The sequence below is a fragment of the Aotus nancymaae genome, unplaced genomic scaffold (assembly GCF_030222135.1).
Source record: "Aotus nancymaae isolate 86718 unplaced genomic scaffold, 86718_ANA_hifiasm-v0.15.2.pri h1tg000002l, whole genome shotgun sequence".
Classification (NCBI taxonomy): Eukaryota; Metazoa; Chordata; class Mammalia; order Primates; family Aotidae; genus Aotus; species Aotus nancymaae.
Window position 1 is genome coordinate 14,085,760 of NW_026988413.1, and position 14,465 is coordinate 14,100,224.

At 38.4% G+C, this 14,465-nt stretch overlaps 1 protein-coding gene across 1 annotated transcript in view; it reads left to right on the top strand.

Annotated features, from left to right (window-relative positions):
- The first annotated feature begins 5,007 nt into the window (after window positions 1-5,007).
- TCAF1 (TRPM8 channel associated factor 1) overlaps window positions 5,008-14,465 on the top strand; it is a 52,718-nt gene continuing 43,260 nt past the window's right edge. Inside the window, exon 1 of the mRNA XM_064372523.1 lies at window positions 5,008-5,217. The gene's annotated coding sequence lies outside the window, so the exon portion shown is untranslated. The remainder of the gene's footprint in view (window positions 5,218-14,465) is intronic.

Consider the following 14,465-nt stretch of genomic DNA (forward strand, 5'->3'; position numbering starts at 1 on the left):
CTTGCTCATGTGGCAAGTATCAGTCTCAGTTGAAAATTTCATGTATAAAAAACAAAAATGATTTTGTTTTTATTTAATCAACTCAGTGCTGATATTGAGATCCTATCCCACTGATTTAACAGAAAATTCTGTCATAGTCATTGACGGGGTCCTGGCCATTCCCTCTGAGATCTGGCTACCTCCTTCGGGTACCACAATAACACATGTATAGGTCAGCCCATCACTGCTCTTCTAGGGTCCACAGGCCCTACCCCAGGTCTCTGCCTTCTCTCCTCTTGGCTTTGGTAGTTTTCCAAGGCCCTCCCCGCCTAACGTCACTGTCTAAGCACCTTTGGTAATCTGTCCAGTGGCTCAGACTTTCACTAAGAACTGACTCCTTCAGGATGCTTTGCAGAAGCAGCTACATAATTTGGGGGCATGGTGCAAAATGAAAATGTGGGGCCTCTTGTTCAAAACGTATTAAGAATTCCAAGATGGAGACAACAGAGCATTAAACCAAGGGTGGGGCTCTCCTGAGTGTGGGGGGCCATGGGACTGCAGTGGTCACACACCCATGAAGTGGCCCTGGCGCTTTGCTTTCTGCATTAGAAAAGTACCTGAGAGCTAGGGAGGTTGGGAAATGGAGAGGATTCCCTTACCATGTTTTCAAGAACTGGTTCAGGTTTAGACTTCCTAAATTTTAGACAAGACCACAAATTTCGTAAAGCTGAGAGCATTTTTCAGGCCACATCACCAGGAGCTGGTTTCAGAATTCAGCACTAACCATCTCCGTTCACCTTTTCCAGCTTCCAGTCAAGCCAGAAGGAAGGGAATCAGATGGGTTTCCATTCTCTCTCCCTCTCCCTCTCTCTCCCTCCCCCCTCCAATTGCCAATGACTTCACTTTAATATAAATAAGACCTTCTCCCTGCACTGTGGATTCCTTCACCCCTGCTTCTGTGTCTCTCCACCCTGAAGCACTTTTCTCAAAAGCAAAATCCTTCCACTCCCCTTCTGAGCTTGTTTGACCTGTTTTCCCTTTCTGCCCATCTCACAGGCCTCCCTCAGTTCTAAACCCTGCTTCCCTTTTAATGCTCATTGCCCTTGGGTCTTTCTGTCCATCTTCTCTTTTCCATATTGTTCACCTTTATCCCTCAGATAATTTAGTTCCTTAAAGGTAGAGAGCATCATGGGCAGAAACTCTTACCAACACCACTTGCCTTGTTTTCTTACTGCACTTACTAGCCACCAAAAAGACTGCTGCTCTTCAGAGCTGTAACACACGCGATGATGTGTAAGAAAGGTCATCCAGAACTCCTAGGGGCTGTACCTACTCAGCTTGGAGTCTGGCAGGGACTCCCCTCTGTCGTCCTTTCCTCCTAGGCTTAGTCCGCAAGGAGCAAGTCTGAGAAGAAGAGGAAGGGGTTGGGTAGTAGTGGGAGAGGGGTGGTGGAGCCGAGTGGCTGCCACACTGGTCTTGTGTCCTTCCAGCCCCTAAAACACACACACACACATACACGCGCACGCACGCACACACACACACACACACACACACACACAGAAAGAGAGAGAGAGAGAGAGAAACGTGAGGTGCCGAGAGGACTAGCCAGTGATCTCAGCCTCAAGGACTCTGTTCTGCAAAAGCACTGGCATCGGAATTCCAAGGTCATGCTCCAACTCTACCTGCTGCAAACCCCTACTGCTGCCTGCATTTCAGTGTTCCTTTTTCTATTAATATAAAAGAGGAGAATGGATGAGATTTTTTAGCTCTGAAATTCTATGGCCAACTGCACAGCAAAAACAGCAGCCACTAAAAATGGTGGTTTTTGCCTGTGGTGCCTGGAGAGAGAGTGGGGGTGGACAGGCTTATGTCCTGTTGACTGTCAACTTCTGAGGGGAGGAGGGATCTGGCCAGAGAGAAATGCAGCTGTCTTGGCAGAGGAATGAGAAATGAGAGAATGAGAAAGAGAGATAACTGCAAGCAACCCTGGTCTTTTGAAGACACTCAGTCTACAATCCCCAAACACCCACCTGTCCCCACAGGTTCCCCCAGGCACCCCGTTTAACTGCACAAACACACCCACATGCTGGCTTTTCCTTTCGCCGTAGTAGTCACAAACTACACCTCTGTGATAGTAGCTGGGTGTGTTCACTTCTAGAAATCTCTTAGAAGTAAACCCCCATCCATGTCTGCCCTCCAATATCAGGCCAGGCCTATGTAGTTTTGAGGGAGACTAGATTCGCAGGGAAATGAGGAGAGAACATACAGCTTGGAGATCTGAAGAGCACAGGTCAGGGCCAAGGAAATCATGGAAGAAGTCTGGAAGGATGTATGTATCCATTCTCTGGTTATGGTGAACATTCACATGAGGTTTTCCATGTTCCAGACACTGCTTTAAGAGTTTTCTCTGTATTAAGTCATTTAATCCTCATAAAAATTCCATGAGGTAGAGACAATCACTATCCCCAGTGTTACAGATGAAAACATAATGATAGAAGTTAACAAGCCCGGCTGGGCACAGTGGCTTAGGCTTGTAATCCCAGCACTTTGGGAGGCCGAGGCAGGCAGATCACGAGGTCAGGAGTTTGAGACCAGCCTGGCCAACACAGTGAAACCCTGTCTCTACTAAAAATACAAAAAAATTAGCTGGGCATGGTGGCAGGTGCCTGTAATCCCAGCTACTAGGGAGGCTGAGGCAGGAGAATCACTTGAACCCTGGAGGTGGAGGTTGCCATGAGCCAAGATCGTACCACTGCACTCCAGCCTGGGCAACAGAACTAGACTCTGTCTCAAAAAAAAAAAAAAAAAAAAAAAAAAGTTGCCCTCTGTGATAGGCAGAAAAATGGCTCCTCCCTAAAGATGTTGATATGGTTTGGCTCTTTGACCCCACCCAAATTTTATCTTGTAGCTCCCATAATCCCCACATGTTATGGGAGGGACCTGGTGGGAGATGACTGAATCATGGGGGTGGGTCTTTCCTGTGCTATTCTCATGATAGCAGAGGGGTCCCAGGATGTCTGATGGCTTTAAAAATGGGAGTTTCTCTGCACAAGCTCTCTCTTTGCCTGCCACCATCCACGTAAGACGTGACTTGCTCCTTCTTGCTTTCTGCCATGATTGTGAGGCCTCACCAGCCACATGGAGCTGTGAGTTCAATTAAATCTCTTTCTTTTGTAAATTGCCCAGTCTCAGGAATATCTTTATCTGCTGCTTGAAAGTGGATTGATACAGATGTCCAGATCCTAATTCCCAGAACCTGTGATATGCATTGCTACTTAGCAAGGGAGAATTAAGATTGCAGACAGAATGAAAGCTGCTAATTAGCTGACCTTGAGATGGGAAATTTTCTAGATTTTCTGGATAGGTCCAATGAAATCACAGGGTCCTTCTAAGTGAAAGAGGGAAGCAGGAGACTCAGAGAAGGAGCTGTGACACAGAAGCAGAGGCTGGAGCCCTGAGATCGCTGACTTTGAAGATGAAGAAAAGGGCTGCAAGCCAGGGAATGCGGGCAACCTCTAGAAGCTGGAAAAAGCAAGAAAAATAGATTTGCCCTTTAGATCCTACAGAGAGAAACGCATCTCTGCCTACGCCTGAATGACAGCCCAGTGAGACCTGTGCTGGATTTCTGATCTACAGTACTGGAAAATAGTAGTAAATCTGTGTTGTTTTAAGCCACTAAATGTGTGGCAATTTATCACAGCAGCCCTAGCAACGAACACACTCCCCAGCTTGTAAGCAGAGGATGTGGTGGCTTCAAAGTCCAGGATTTTTCCTTGCTACTTCTTTCTTTCTCTCCCTCATCCCCAGTATCTGTCATCTTTTTTTTTGGTTAGTAACATTCTCAATACCTTACTGTTTTATTAAACTTAAAAAACAATGTATGTGATTTTAAAAAAGAAAAAAACAATTCAGGCCGTGTGCAGTGGCTCATGCCTGTAATCCCAGCACTTTGGAGGCTGAGGTGGGCAGATCATGAGGTCAAGAGATTGAGACCATCTTGGCCAACATGGTGAAACCCCCTCTCTACTAAAAATACAAAAATTACCTGGGCGTGGTGGCGCCTGCCTGTAGTCCCAGCTACTCGGGAGGCTGAGTCAGGAGAACCGCTTGAATCCAGGAGACAGAGGTTGCAGTGCTCCACTGCACTCCAGTCTGGTGACAGAGCGAGACTCCATCTCAAAAACAAAAACAAAAAAGCAATTCAGTGGTTGCGAAGGTAAGAATCAATAGACAACTTTTCCACCATTAGCCCTGCCTCTTATATAAACACATATAAAATGTCTTCTTCCTACAAGAATGTAATGCTAAAGCCGGTGCAGTGAGTGGCTCAGGCCTGTGATCCTAGCACTTTGGGAGGCCGAGGCAGGAGGATGGCTTGAGCCCTGGCGTTTGAAACCAGCCTGGGCAACAAAGTAAGACCCTGTCTCTAACAAAAAATCAAAAAATTAGCTGGGCATGGTGGCGCCGCGCTTGTGGTCCCAGCCACTGAGGAGGCTGAAATGGAAGGATCGCTTGAGCCTGGGAGGTCGAGGCTGCAGTGAGTTATGAGTGCACCACTGCACTCCAGCCTGGGTGGCAGAACGAAACCCCATCTCAAAAAGAAAAAAAAAGAAGAAAGAAATCCTACTCTCCATTTTAATACAACTTGATTTTTTTAATTAAAAAATATATCTAGGACCTACAGATTTCAAGGGTCCTTAAAAATAGTCTTGTATTATTTTATATAAACATCTGAGATTATTTAGCAAGGCCCTCACTTGTTCAGAAATTGTCTCGCATGTTTTTGTTTGTTTGTTTGTTTTTAACAATTTACTCCCTGTAGTCCTGGGCGGGCGCCTAGGCCTGCGTCCCGGATTTGGAGCCACACCTGGGGGCAGAAACTGACACAAACTCAAACTCCCCTAGGGGAGGAGCGGCACCGCCCAAGCCCCGCCCCCGTCCGCGTCGGCCAATCAGCTCCCGGGACGGCGCCCCCCCCACCCCCTTCCCCCGACCCCTCCTCCGCGTTCCCCCGCTGTCTCCGCCCGCGACTTTCCACGTCCCGCAGTCTCGCGCCCGCCGCCCGGTGCCTGCTGGGCAGGGAAGCTGCTTCCTTCTGGGAACGACCGCCTCCCGCTCCTAGCAGGTTCCTACTGCTCCGAACCCGCGCTGCAGGGAACAGCGGGGCAAACAGTGAGTGGGGTTCAGCGTGAACTCTGGACCAGGAGAGGCCCGCAGTGACCGAGGCCGCGGCCCCGGGTTAGTGTCCGTGGCGGGAAGCGGCGCGCTGGGTGCGATGCTGAGTGTCTGGGGAGGGCAGGGCGTGGACCGCGGCCTCTCCGCGCGCCCCAGGTGACAGAGGCGTTCCTCAGGGAGTCTCCTCCTTCCTCTCTGCCCCGTGGCTGATTTTTCTCTGCAGCTCGATCTCTATTTCATTCTCGTGCATTGTTATCTGCTCTGCTGGGGAGGAGGCGATGACCCCCTTATTTTCTTAGGATTTGTTTTTTCACTCCGCAGGGAGCCATTAAGATCTGAGCGAGCTGGAGCCCTCGAGGCGATTTGATCTCGCCTGCTGGGGGCTTGCATTCTTCTAGGCTAGCTTCTCTCTGTTAAGTCCAGGTGAAAGTTTTCATCCACCCCAGTGCTCTAGGCGCCCACGGGCTCTGGGTGTGTTTGTGGTGGGGGAAGGGACCTGGGGAAGGGTAGCGGTGAGAACGCCACGGGAATTCAGGTAGAATGTTAGTCTGGAATGCATTTGGCCTGAAGCAGCAAGTACTGGATGATACAGTTCGCTGGTAAACAGCCCAGAGCTGGCCGCTGGTTTGGCCCAACCTGCAGCAGAAGAAGGCCTTAAGTACAGGAGAAAAAGATCTTTGCCAATTGAATAATCATGGAAATTTGGAAGAAGTACAGCTTGAACTAGACATAAAGGACAGAATGTATCTGTCTAGCTGACCAGCCAACCATCGGTCCATCACTTTCATCCTCCAAACTAGTGATTTGTTGATGAATTGCGTTTCAATACTTTTAAAATGTTGAATAAAAGGTACACAAAACATCTCAGAATGGTCTGAAAAATAATGAAACGAATGCCTGACCATCTCCAGGATTAAAATATAGAATAATACCTTAGAAGCCCATGAGTCCAAACTGACGCCCATTCTTTTCCCTTCTCTAAGATGGGACATCTTTCATGATTTTTGTCTTAATGATTCCCTTGCTTTTCTTTATAGTTTTACCATATTTGTGTGTGTATTCCTAAAACAGATATGTATTGGCTTTCTCAGTTTTGTACTTTCATATCAATGACATTATCCTGTACGTATGCCTAAGTTTTATAGGTTCATCTTTGATGCGTCCTTCATTTTCGTCGTTTGTGGTGTAAATGTACATAATTTATCCATTCTACTGCTGTTAGACATTTGGATTTTTTCTAGCTTTGGAGGTGTATGATTTATCAATAAGCCGTGTCACAAATTACCCCAACACCTGGCAGCTTCAAACCAAAGTGAACAAACAAAACAAAACAAAACAAAACAAAGCCTATTACCTCCTATCTTACAGTTTCCGTGGATCAGGAATCCAGGAGGGGCTTAGCTGGGAGTCTCTGACTCAGAGTCTCTCACAGGCTGTGTCAAGAATTAAGGTATTGCCAGGGCCTCAGTCATCTGACGGCTAGGCATAGGGTCAAGGACCTCTCCCAGGCTTACTCACATGACTGCTGGCAGGCCTATTGGCCTCACTGACCAAGGCTGGACACATCAGTTCTTTGCCACATAGGCCTCTGTATAAAGAATAGTTGCAACATGGCAGCTTATTCCCCTCAGAGTGAAGGCTCCCAGAGAGAAAGAGAAGACAAAAATCAGATTGTTTTGTAATCTCAGAAGCGACATCCCATTATTTTTTTACCGTTTTTTATCCATTAGACGTGAGTCCCTAGGTCAAACTCACACTGAAGGGAAGGAGGTGACACAAGGACATGAACAGCGGGAGGCAGGGATTATCAGGGCCACTTTAAAGCCTGCCCATGTCTAATATTCAAGTACACTTGTGTGGGAGTTTCCCTAGATTATACAGCTGGAAGTAGAATTGCTGAGTTATAAGATTTATGTAAGTTCAATTTTATTAGGTCATTTCTAAACTGTTTCCAAAGTGTTAAACCAGTTTGCACTCCCTCCAGCAGTGGATGAGAGTTCTTGTTGCTCTACACACTTGCCATAGCTTGGTCTTGTAAAATTTCACTTTTTGTCAGTCTGGCAGGTATGAAATAGCATTTCGCTGTGATTTCAATTAGCATTTTCCCATAACTAATAAGTTGACTATCTTTTTACATGTTGATCTGTTAATGTGCTTTCTCTTTGTGAAATTCTGATTCCTGTCTCTTATTCATTTTTATATTGGATTGTTTACCTTTTTTATTGACTCATTGGAATGCTTTCTTCATATAATCTAGGTACTAAGCAATAATTGTTAGCTATATATGCCACAGACATGTTTCCAATTTGCTTTTGAGGGTTTTCTTCTCTGTATATCTTTATGTCTGTTTTTTTCTCTGTCTCTATCAATGAGTCTGAGTTTTGAATTTAATTTCAAGTCAGTAGTGCTTTTGTTATAGCTTGTCTTTTTGATGATTGTTTTCTCAAAGTCACATATTAATTTTAGTGTATAATTTTCTAAAAGTGTTATGGTTTTGCCTTTGGCAATTAGTCTTAATCCATATGGAAATTGATTTTTATGTTGTTTATTCCATATGGATAATCAGTTGTCCCAGCACCAGTGATTTGCGTGAATCAGGATTTCCATATAAGCAGGAATTCGTTTAATTTGTTTTGAGCCCCCATTACTATTTTCTCTATGTCTAAACTCTGCACCAATACTAAATAATTTTTAATTACTATAGTTTTATTAAAAGCCTTGAAATCTGATAGGAAAAGTCCTATCACTTGTTTCTTCTTCAAGAGTGTTTTAGCTTTATGTGGACCTTTGGCCTTCCATATAAATATTTAAATAAACATATCAAGGTCTCCAAAACAAGAAAAAGACAAGCAAATAAACCTGTTGGAATTCTGGTTGGTATTGAATCAACTCTATGTCTTAGTCTGTTTTGCGCTACTGTAGCAGAATGCCTGAGAATGAGTAATTTATAAGGAACAGAAATGTATTGACTCACAGTTCTGAAGGCTGGGAAGTCAAAGATTGAGTGGCTGGCATCTGGCAAGAGTCTTCTTACTGTGTCATTCCATGGCATAAAGGTAGAGAAAGGGAGAAAGAGAGGGAGTAAAAGGAGGGTGAATGCCGCCTTTTATAATGAGCTCACTCCCACAGTAATGGCATTAATTGATTCACTCTGCCCTCATGGCTTGTCTCTCAATAAGCCCACCCTTCAACACAGTTGCATTGGAGATTAAGTTTCCAACACCTGCTTTTTGAGGGACACATTCAAACCATTGCATTCTATAAATCATTTTGGGCAGAAATTACTTCTAAGACGTTGGATCTCTTCCTCGATGAACATGATATGATGCTGTTTATTTAGGTCATCTTTCATGTTTTGTACTGTTTTTTATTGTTTTCTTTTTGCTCAGTTTTTGTTAAATTTCTAGGCACCCTATATTTTTACTGCTATTGTAAGTATTTTCTTTTGTAAAAGTTATATTTTATAGCTTATTGTTACTAGCATATAGAAATTCAGTTGCCTCTTATATATTAATTATATATCAAACTTGAGAAAAGTAATACTTCTAAATTTACCTGTAGCCTCTTTCAGAATTGCTACATAGGCAATCATATCATCTGAAAATAATGATAAGTTTGTTTATTCCTTTCCAATTCTAATACCTTTAATTTCTTTCTTCTGTCTTATGACAATGATTAGGAGCTCCAGTACACTGTTGAATAAAAGTAGTAAAGGGCATCTTGTTTTGTCCGTAAGATACTAAAGAGAAATATTTCACTATATTAACTTAAACATGACATTTGCTATAGTTACTTTGTAAACATCTTTCCCATGATAAGAAAGTTCCATTCTTCTTTTCGTAAGCACTTTTATTATCAATGGATTTTTTTCAAATGGTTTTTCTGTAGCTGTTGAGAATATGTATACTTTTTAAAAATATGTATATATTAACGTAGTATAGTATTTAATTTCTGATATTAAACCAATTTTGTATTCTTGGAATAAATCTTTCCTGGTAAATATGTAGTACCTTCTGTGTGTGGATATAGATACAAAGGTAAACATTAGATATTTGTATTTATATGTGTGATTTAAGATTGGCATGTAATTATACTTTTCTGTATTATCCTTTTCTGATATTGGTATAATCATAAAATAATATGAATAGTATTCTCCCTTATGCCACTCTTCGGAAGAATTTATACAAGATTGGGATTTCTGGTCCTTGAATATTTCCTTGAATTACCTGTAAAATCATCTGTGTTTGGAGTGTATTTTGTCAGAAGACTTTAATGATTATAGCACTATTTAGGTTTTCCTATGGAGTCAGTTGTGGTAAATTGTATTTTCCAAGATATTTAACAATTTCACATATATACGAACATATTAATATATGTATATGTTTATTCAATATATATAAATACATTTGACCGTTGAACAATGCAGCAGTTGGGGTACTGACACCCTTCAGAATTGAAAATTTGTATATAATTTTCGAGTCCTCCACTACTCAGTACCCATAGCCTACTGATGAGTGGAAGTCTTACCAGTAACAGAAGCAGTTGATTAATACATTTTATATGTTGTATGTATTATATTCTTAACTAGAAAAAGGAGAATGTTACTAAGAAAATCATGAGGAAGAGAAAACATATTTATCATTCATTAAGTAAAATGAATCATCATGAAGGTCTTCCTTGTCATCTTCACATTAAGTAGACTGAAGATGAGGAGGGGTTGGTGTTGCTGTCTCTGGGGTGGCAGAGGCAGAAGAAAATCCAGATAATTGGACGAAGGCAGTTCACACCTGTGTTGTTCAAGGGTCAAGTATATATATATATGAATATATGTATTCAAGATTAATAAAATAAACTTGTTTATAATATCCTCTCATTCTGTTTATAAATCTTTCAATTATCTATTGATATAGCCAAATATGTGGACATTTTCTCTTTTTTGTTTTAATTTTTCCAGAACTTGGTTTACTTTATTAGTTTTTCAAATACCAACAAAAAAGCCTTATGTCTTTTACTAATTTTTACTTATTTTATTATTTCTTCCTTCTTTCTTTGAATTTCTATGATTTATTTCCTAAGCTTTTAAATTATATGCTTAGCTCATTCATTTTGAGTTTCTTATGTAAGCTTTTAAAGCTATAAATTTCTATCGCTACATTTTAGCTACATCTTATAAGTTTTGGTATGATTATTTTTGATCATGTAGCTTTATTTATAATTTTCCTTATAGCCTCTTGTTTGAGACATGAATTTTTAGAAGTGTACCTTTTAAATTCCAGTCGGCCATATGAACTTTCTTTTATCTTGTAGTTCCCTAACTAATTTATATTGTAGTCAGAGATTACATCGTACCAATTCCTTTAAATTCACTGAAGCTAGCTTTAAAATCCAGTTTGTTTTCTTTGCGTGCTTAAAAAGTATGTCTTGTCTATAATTATATGATGTTCTGTGTATATCTTTAAAACAACTGTTTTAATTATACAATCCAGTCTTACATGTCTTCAATTTTTTATTTGCTTGAATTATCAATTACGGAAAGATATGTTAAATATTTTCACTGTGATGATGGATTTGACAATTTCTCATAAATCTATATATTTTTGCTTTATATATTTTGAGGCTGTGTTATCAGTGAGTTGTTGTAAATTGAACTTCATATCATAATATAGGGACCTTACATTATAGGTACCTATTAATGTTTTTTGTTTTAAAATCCTAATTTTTTCAAAGATAAAATCAAGGTGTCATTTATCTCTCTTTTATCATTTGACTCTAAATCTTCTGAATTTATGTTTCAATTATATATGTAGCAAACATTTGGATTTTTTAAAAGTCTGGATTTTTAAAATATTGTTTGAAAATTTAAACTTATTCAATAATTTAATTCATGTATATTTATTGTGATTAGTAATACAATTAGATTTATTTCTACCATCTTAGTATTTGCTTTTTATTTTTCCTGCCTTTTATGTTTCATTTTTCTTTACCTGCCTTTTTTTCCCCTTCTTTCTTTCTTTGCCCATTTTTGTTCTTCCTTTTATTTGGAAGTTACATGTTTTAGTTCTGATGCTTTAATTTTCTAATACATTTAGCTCATATAATTCCTATTTTTTTAAACATTTTAACTAGTTTTATAACAGATTTAATTTAGCATACTTAAGTTAAATTGATCCTTATTACTTTGTCTCTTACCCCCAAGTATCAATTGTTTATTGTTATTTAATACTGTCAGTGTATTAAATATGTGTTTATAGATTTTACTTTTTACAAAAACAACCTGAGGTATAACATATATAGAGTGAGATTCACAAATATTAAAAGTACAGCTCAATAAATTTTATATATGTATATGGTCAGATCAGGATATAGAATATTTACAGCACCTCAGAAGACTTTGTTTTTCCCTACCCTAGGTAATTTTCATTCTCAGAAATAACCCTATTCAAACTTCTGTCATGATATATTGGTTCAGTCTTGATCTTCACATAAATTGAGTCATAAATAGATATCCGTTTGTGTTTGTTTTATGCAGCATTAGGTCTATGAGATTCTTCATGTAGTGGCATATAGCAGTAATTTTGTCTGTAGTATTGTATAAGTACATTGCAAATTATTTATCCTTTCTACTGTTGATGGATATTTATTTTTTCCAAGTTTTTTTGACTATTAAAAATAAAGCTCATTTGTATATATCTTTGGTAGACATAGAACCTTACTTTTCATGAACATACATCTAATCAGGCTAAATAATGTCACACAGTTTTATCACATAGCTGTATCAGTTTACCCTCCCATCAGAAATATATACAAGTTCCATCAGCTCCAGATCCTTGTCACCATTTGATATTGTCACTATAATTAATTTTAGCAACCTGGAATGGATATAGGCATCTCATTATGGTTTTAATTTGCATTGCTTTGATGACTAATTATATTAAGCATCTTTTGTATGCTTATTGGCCATTTGAATATCATATTTTGTGATGTACCTGCACATGTATTTTGTCTATTTGGTGGCAAAGAGGTGTTTTCTTTTTTTAAATTTTGTATCTTAAATTATATTCTGGATATGCATATACATTTTCACTTGTATCAGTGATTTGCAAATATCCTTTTCCAATCTTTGGTTTGCCTTTTCACACTGGTAATTATGTCTTTTAATAAAAAGAACTTCTTAATTTACTTAATTTTTATAATACCTAATTTTTATTATTAATAAATCCAAACATTTATGGCTAGGACTAGAGTCATACTGAAGAGAATTTGGCATACCTTTAGGTCACAAGAAGATTCCCTATGAGTAATAGTTCTATCATTCACATTTAGTTTCATAATTTATCCCAGATTATCTTTTTGTATATGACATGAGGTATGAGTTAGGGTTCATTAGTTTTCATACAGACATCTAATCAATCAAGAACTACTTATTGAAAAAGGTTTTCACACCATTAGACTTTTTGAATCTATGTTCACTGAGTAATATTCCTCTCTAGTTTTTTGTTCTTGTAATGTACTTAACAGATTTTGGTATCAAAGTTATGCTGCATGTAATAAAAATGAGTTGGAAAGGATTTCTTTGTTTACTTTTCTCTGGAAGAAGTTTTATAATATTGGTATTATATTTTTCTCAAATGTTTAGCAAAATTCACCATAAAAATCCTTTTGGGCCTAAACATTTTTGGGGAATGTTTTTGATTTTGGACATTTTTTTGATGTATAGGATTATTAATATTTTCTGTTTCTTCTTGCCATTTCAGACAAATTATGTTGTTTAAGGAATTTGAAAATTCATCTGAATTTCTGAGACTGATTGGCATATGGTTATTTATAATATCACTTTGTTATATTTTTAATATCTTTTGGGACTGTAATAATGTCCCCTGACAATTATAATGGATTCTCTCTCTGTGTCTCTCTATTGATCATTCTTAGTTTGGTTCATTAAAACTAACTTTTGGTTTTACTTAATTTCTAAAATTTTTTGAATTTGATTCTTGCTTTTATGTTTATTATATTCTTTGATTTAATTTGTTCTTTTTTAATACTTGAAATAGTTTTAGTCTTTCCCTTTTACTAATATATGCATTTAGAGCTGCGGTTTTCCTTTATTAAGTAGTTGCTTTTGCTGCATCCCACAAATTTTGATAAATTGTATTTTAATCATTATTTAGTTAAAATATTTTCTAATTTACATTGTGATTTCTTCTGTGACCTAAGGGGTGTTCAGAAGTATATTCTTTAATTTCCAAACTTGTGGGAATTTTCTAATTAATTATTTCTGGTTTAGTTATTTATTTCTGGTTTAATTCCACTCAGATCAGAGAATATATTCTATATCCTTTTGAGTTTCTTGAGACTTGTTTTACGCCCAATATATGGTTTACTTGCGAAAATGTTTGACATGCACTAAAAATCATGTGTAAACTGTTGTTGGTAGGCATATATGTACCACATGTGCCAACAGGGTCAAATTTGTTAATTATGTTTTTCAAATCATGAATATCCTTACTGATTTTTTATGCACTTGTTTTATCAGATTACTGAGAAAGATGTACTTAAATCTTAAACTATGCCTATGGACTTGTCTGTTACTTCTTTTATTGTTGTCAACTTTGCTTCATAAATTTTGAAGTTATGTTATTAAGGATACAGATTTAAAATGTTTGTATGGCTATATTGAATCGATTCTTTTATCATTATGAAATGTGTTTTTTATCTATAGTAACACTTGTTGACAGTAATGTTTACTTTGCCCATTGTTCATATAGCCATTCTAGCTCTTAAGGATTATAGTCCTCATGTCCTGTTTATGTTGTTTACTTTTCCAAGTCTTCAATTGTTTCCTATGTTTTGTTGAGCTTTTATTATTGTTTCCAATGGGAGGATTGTTGCAAAGATACAAGGGAATTTCAAAAAGTTTGTGGGGGAAAAAATGAAATTAAAAAATAAAAAATAAATAAATGTTGCCTCAACAACAAAAATAAATGTTGCCCCTTCAAGTTCAAGTCACTTTTGTAAGCAGTGACAAAAGCAATTTAGTCCATCACTAAGAAACTAAAAGTCCTGGGAGTTCAGTCATGTAGATGCAGTCTTTTTTATATTATTAACTAAAGAAAAATGGTTGCCCTTTACAGATTTTTTAAGATTGGGAAACAAGAAGTCAGAAGTAGCCAAATCAGGACTATAAGGTGCATGCCTAATGATTCCCCATTGAAACTCTTACAAAATTGCCCTTATTTGATGAGAAGAATGGGCAAGTCGTTGCCATAATGGAGAAGGACTGTCTGGTGAAGCTTTCCTGGGTGTTTTCCTGC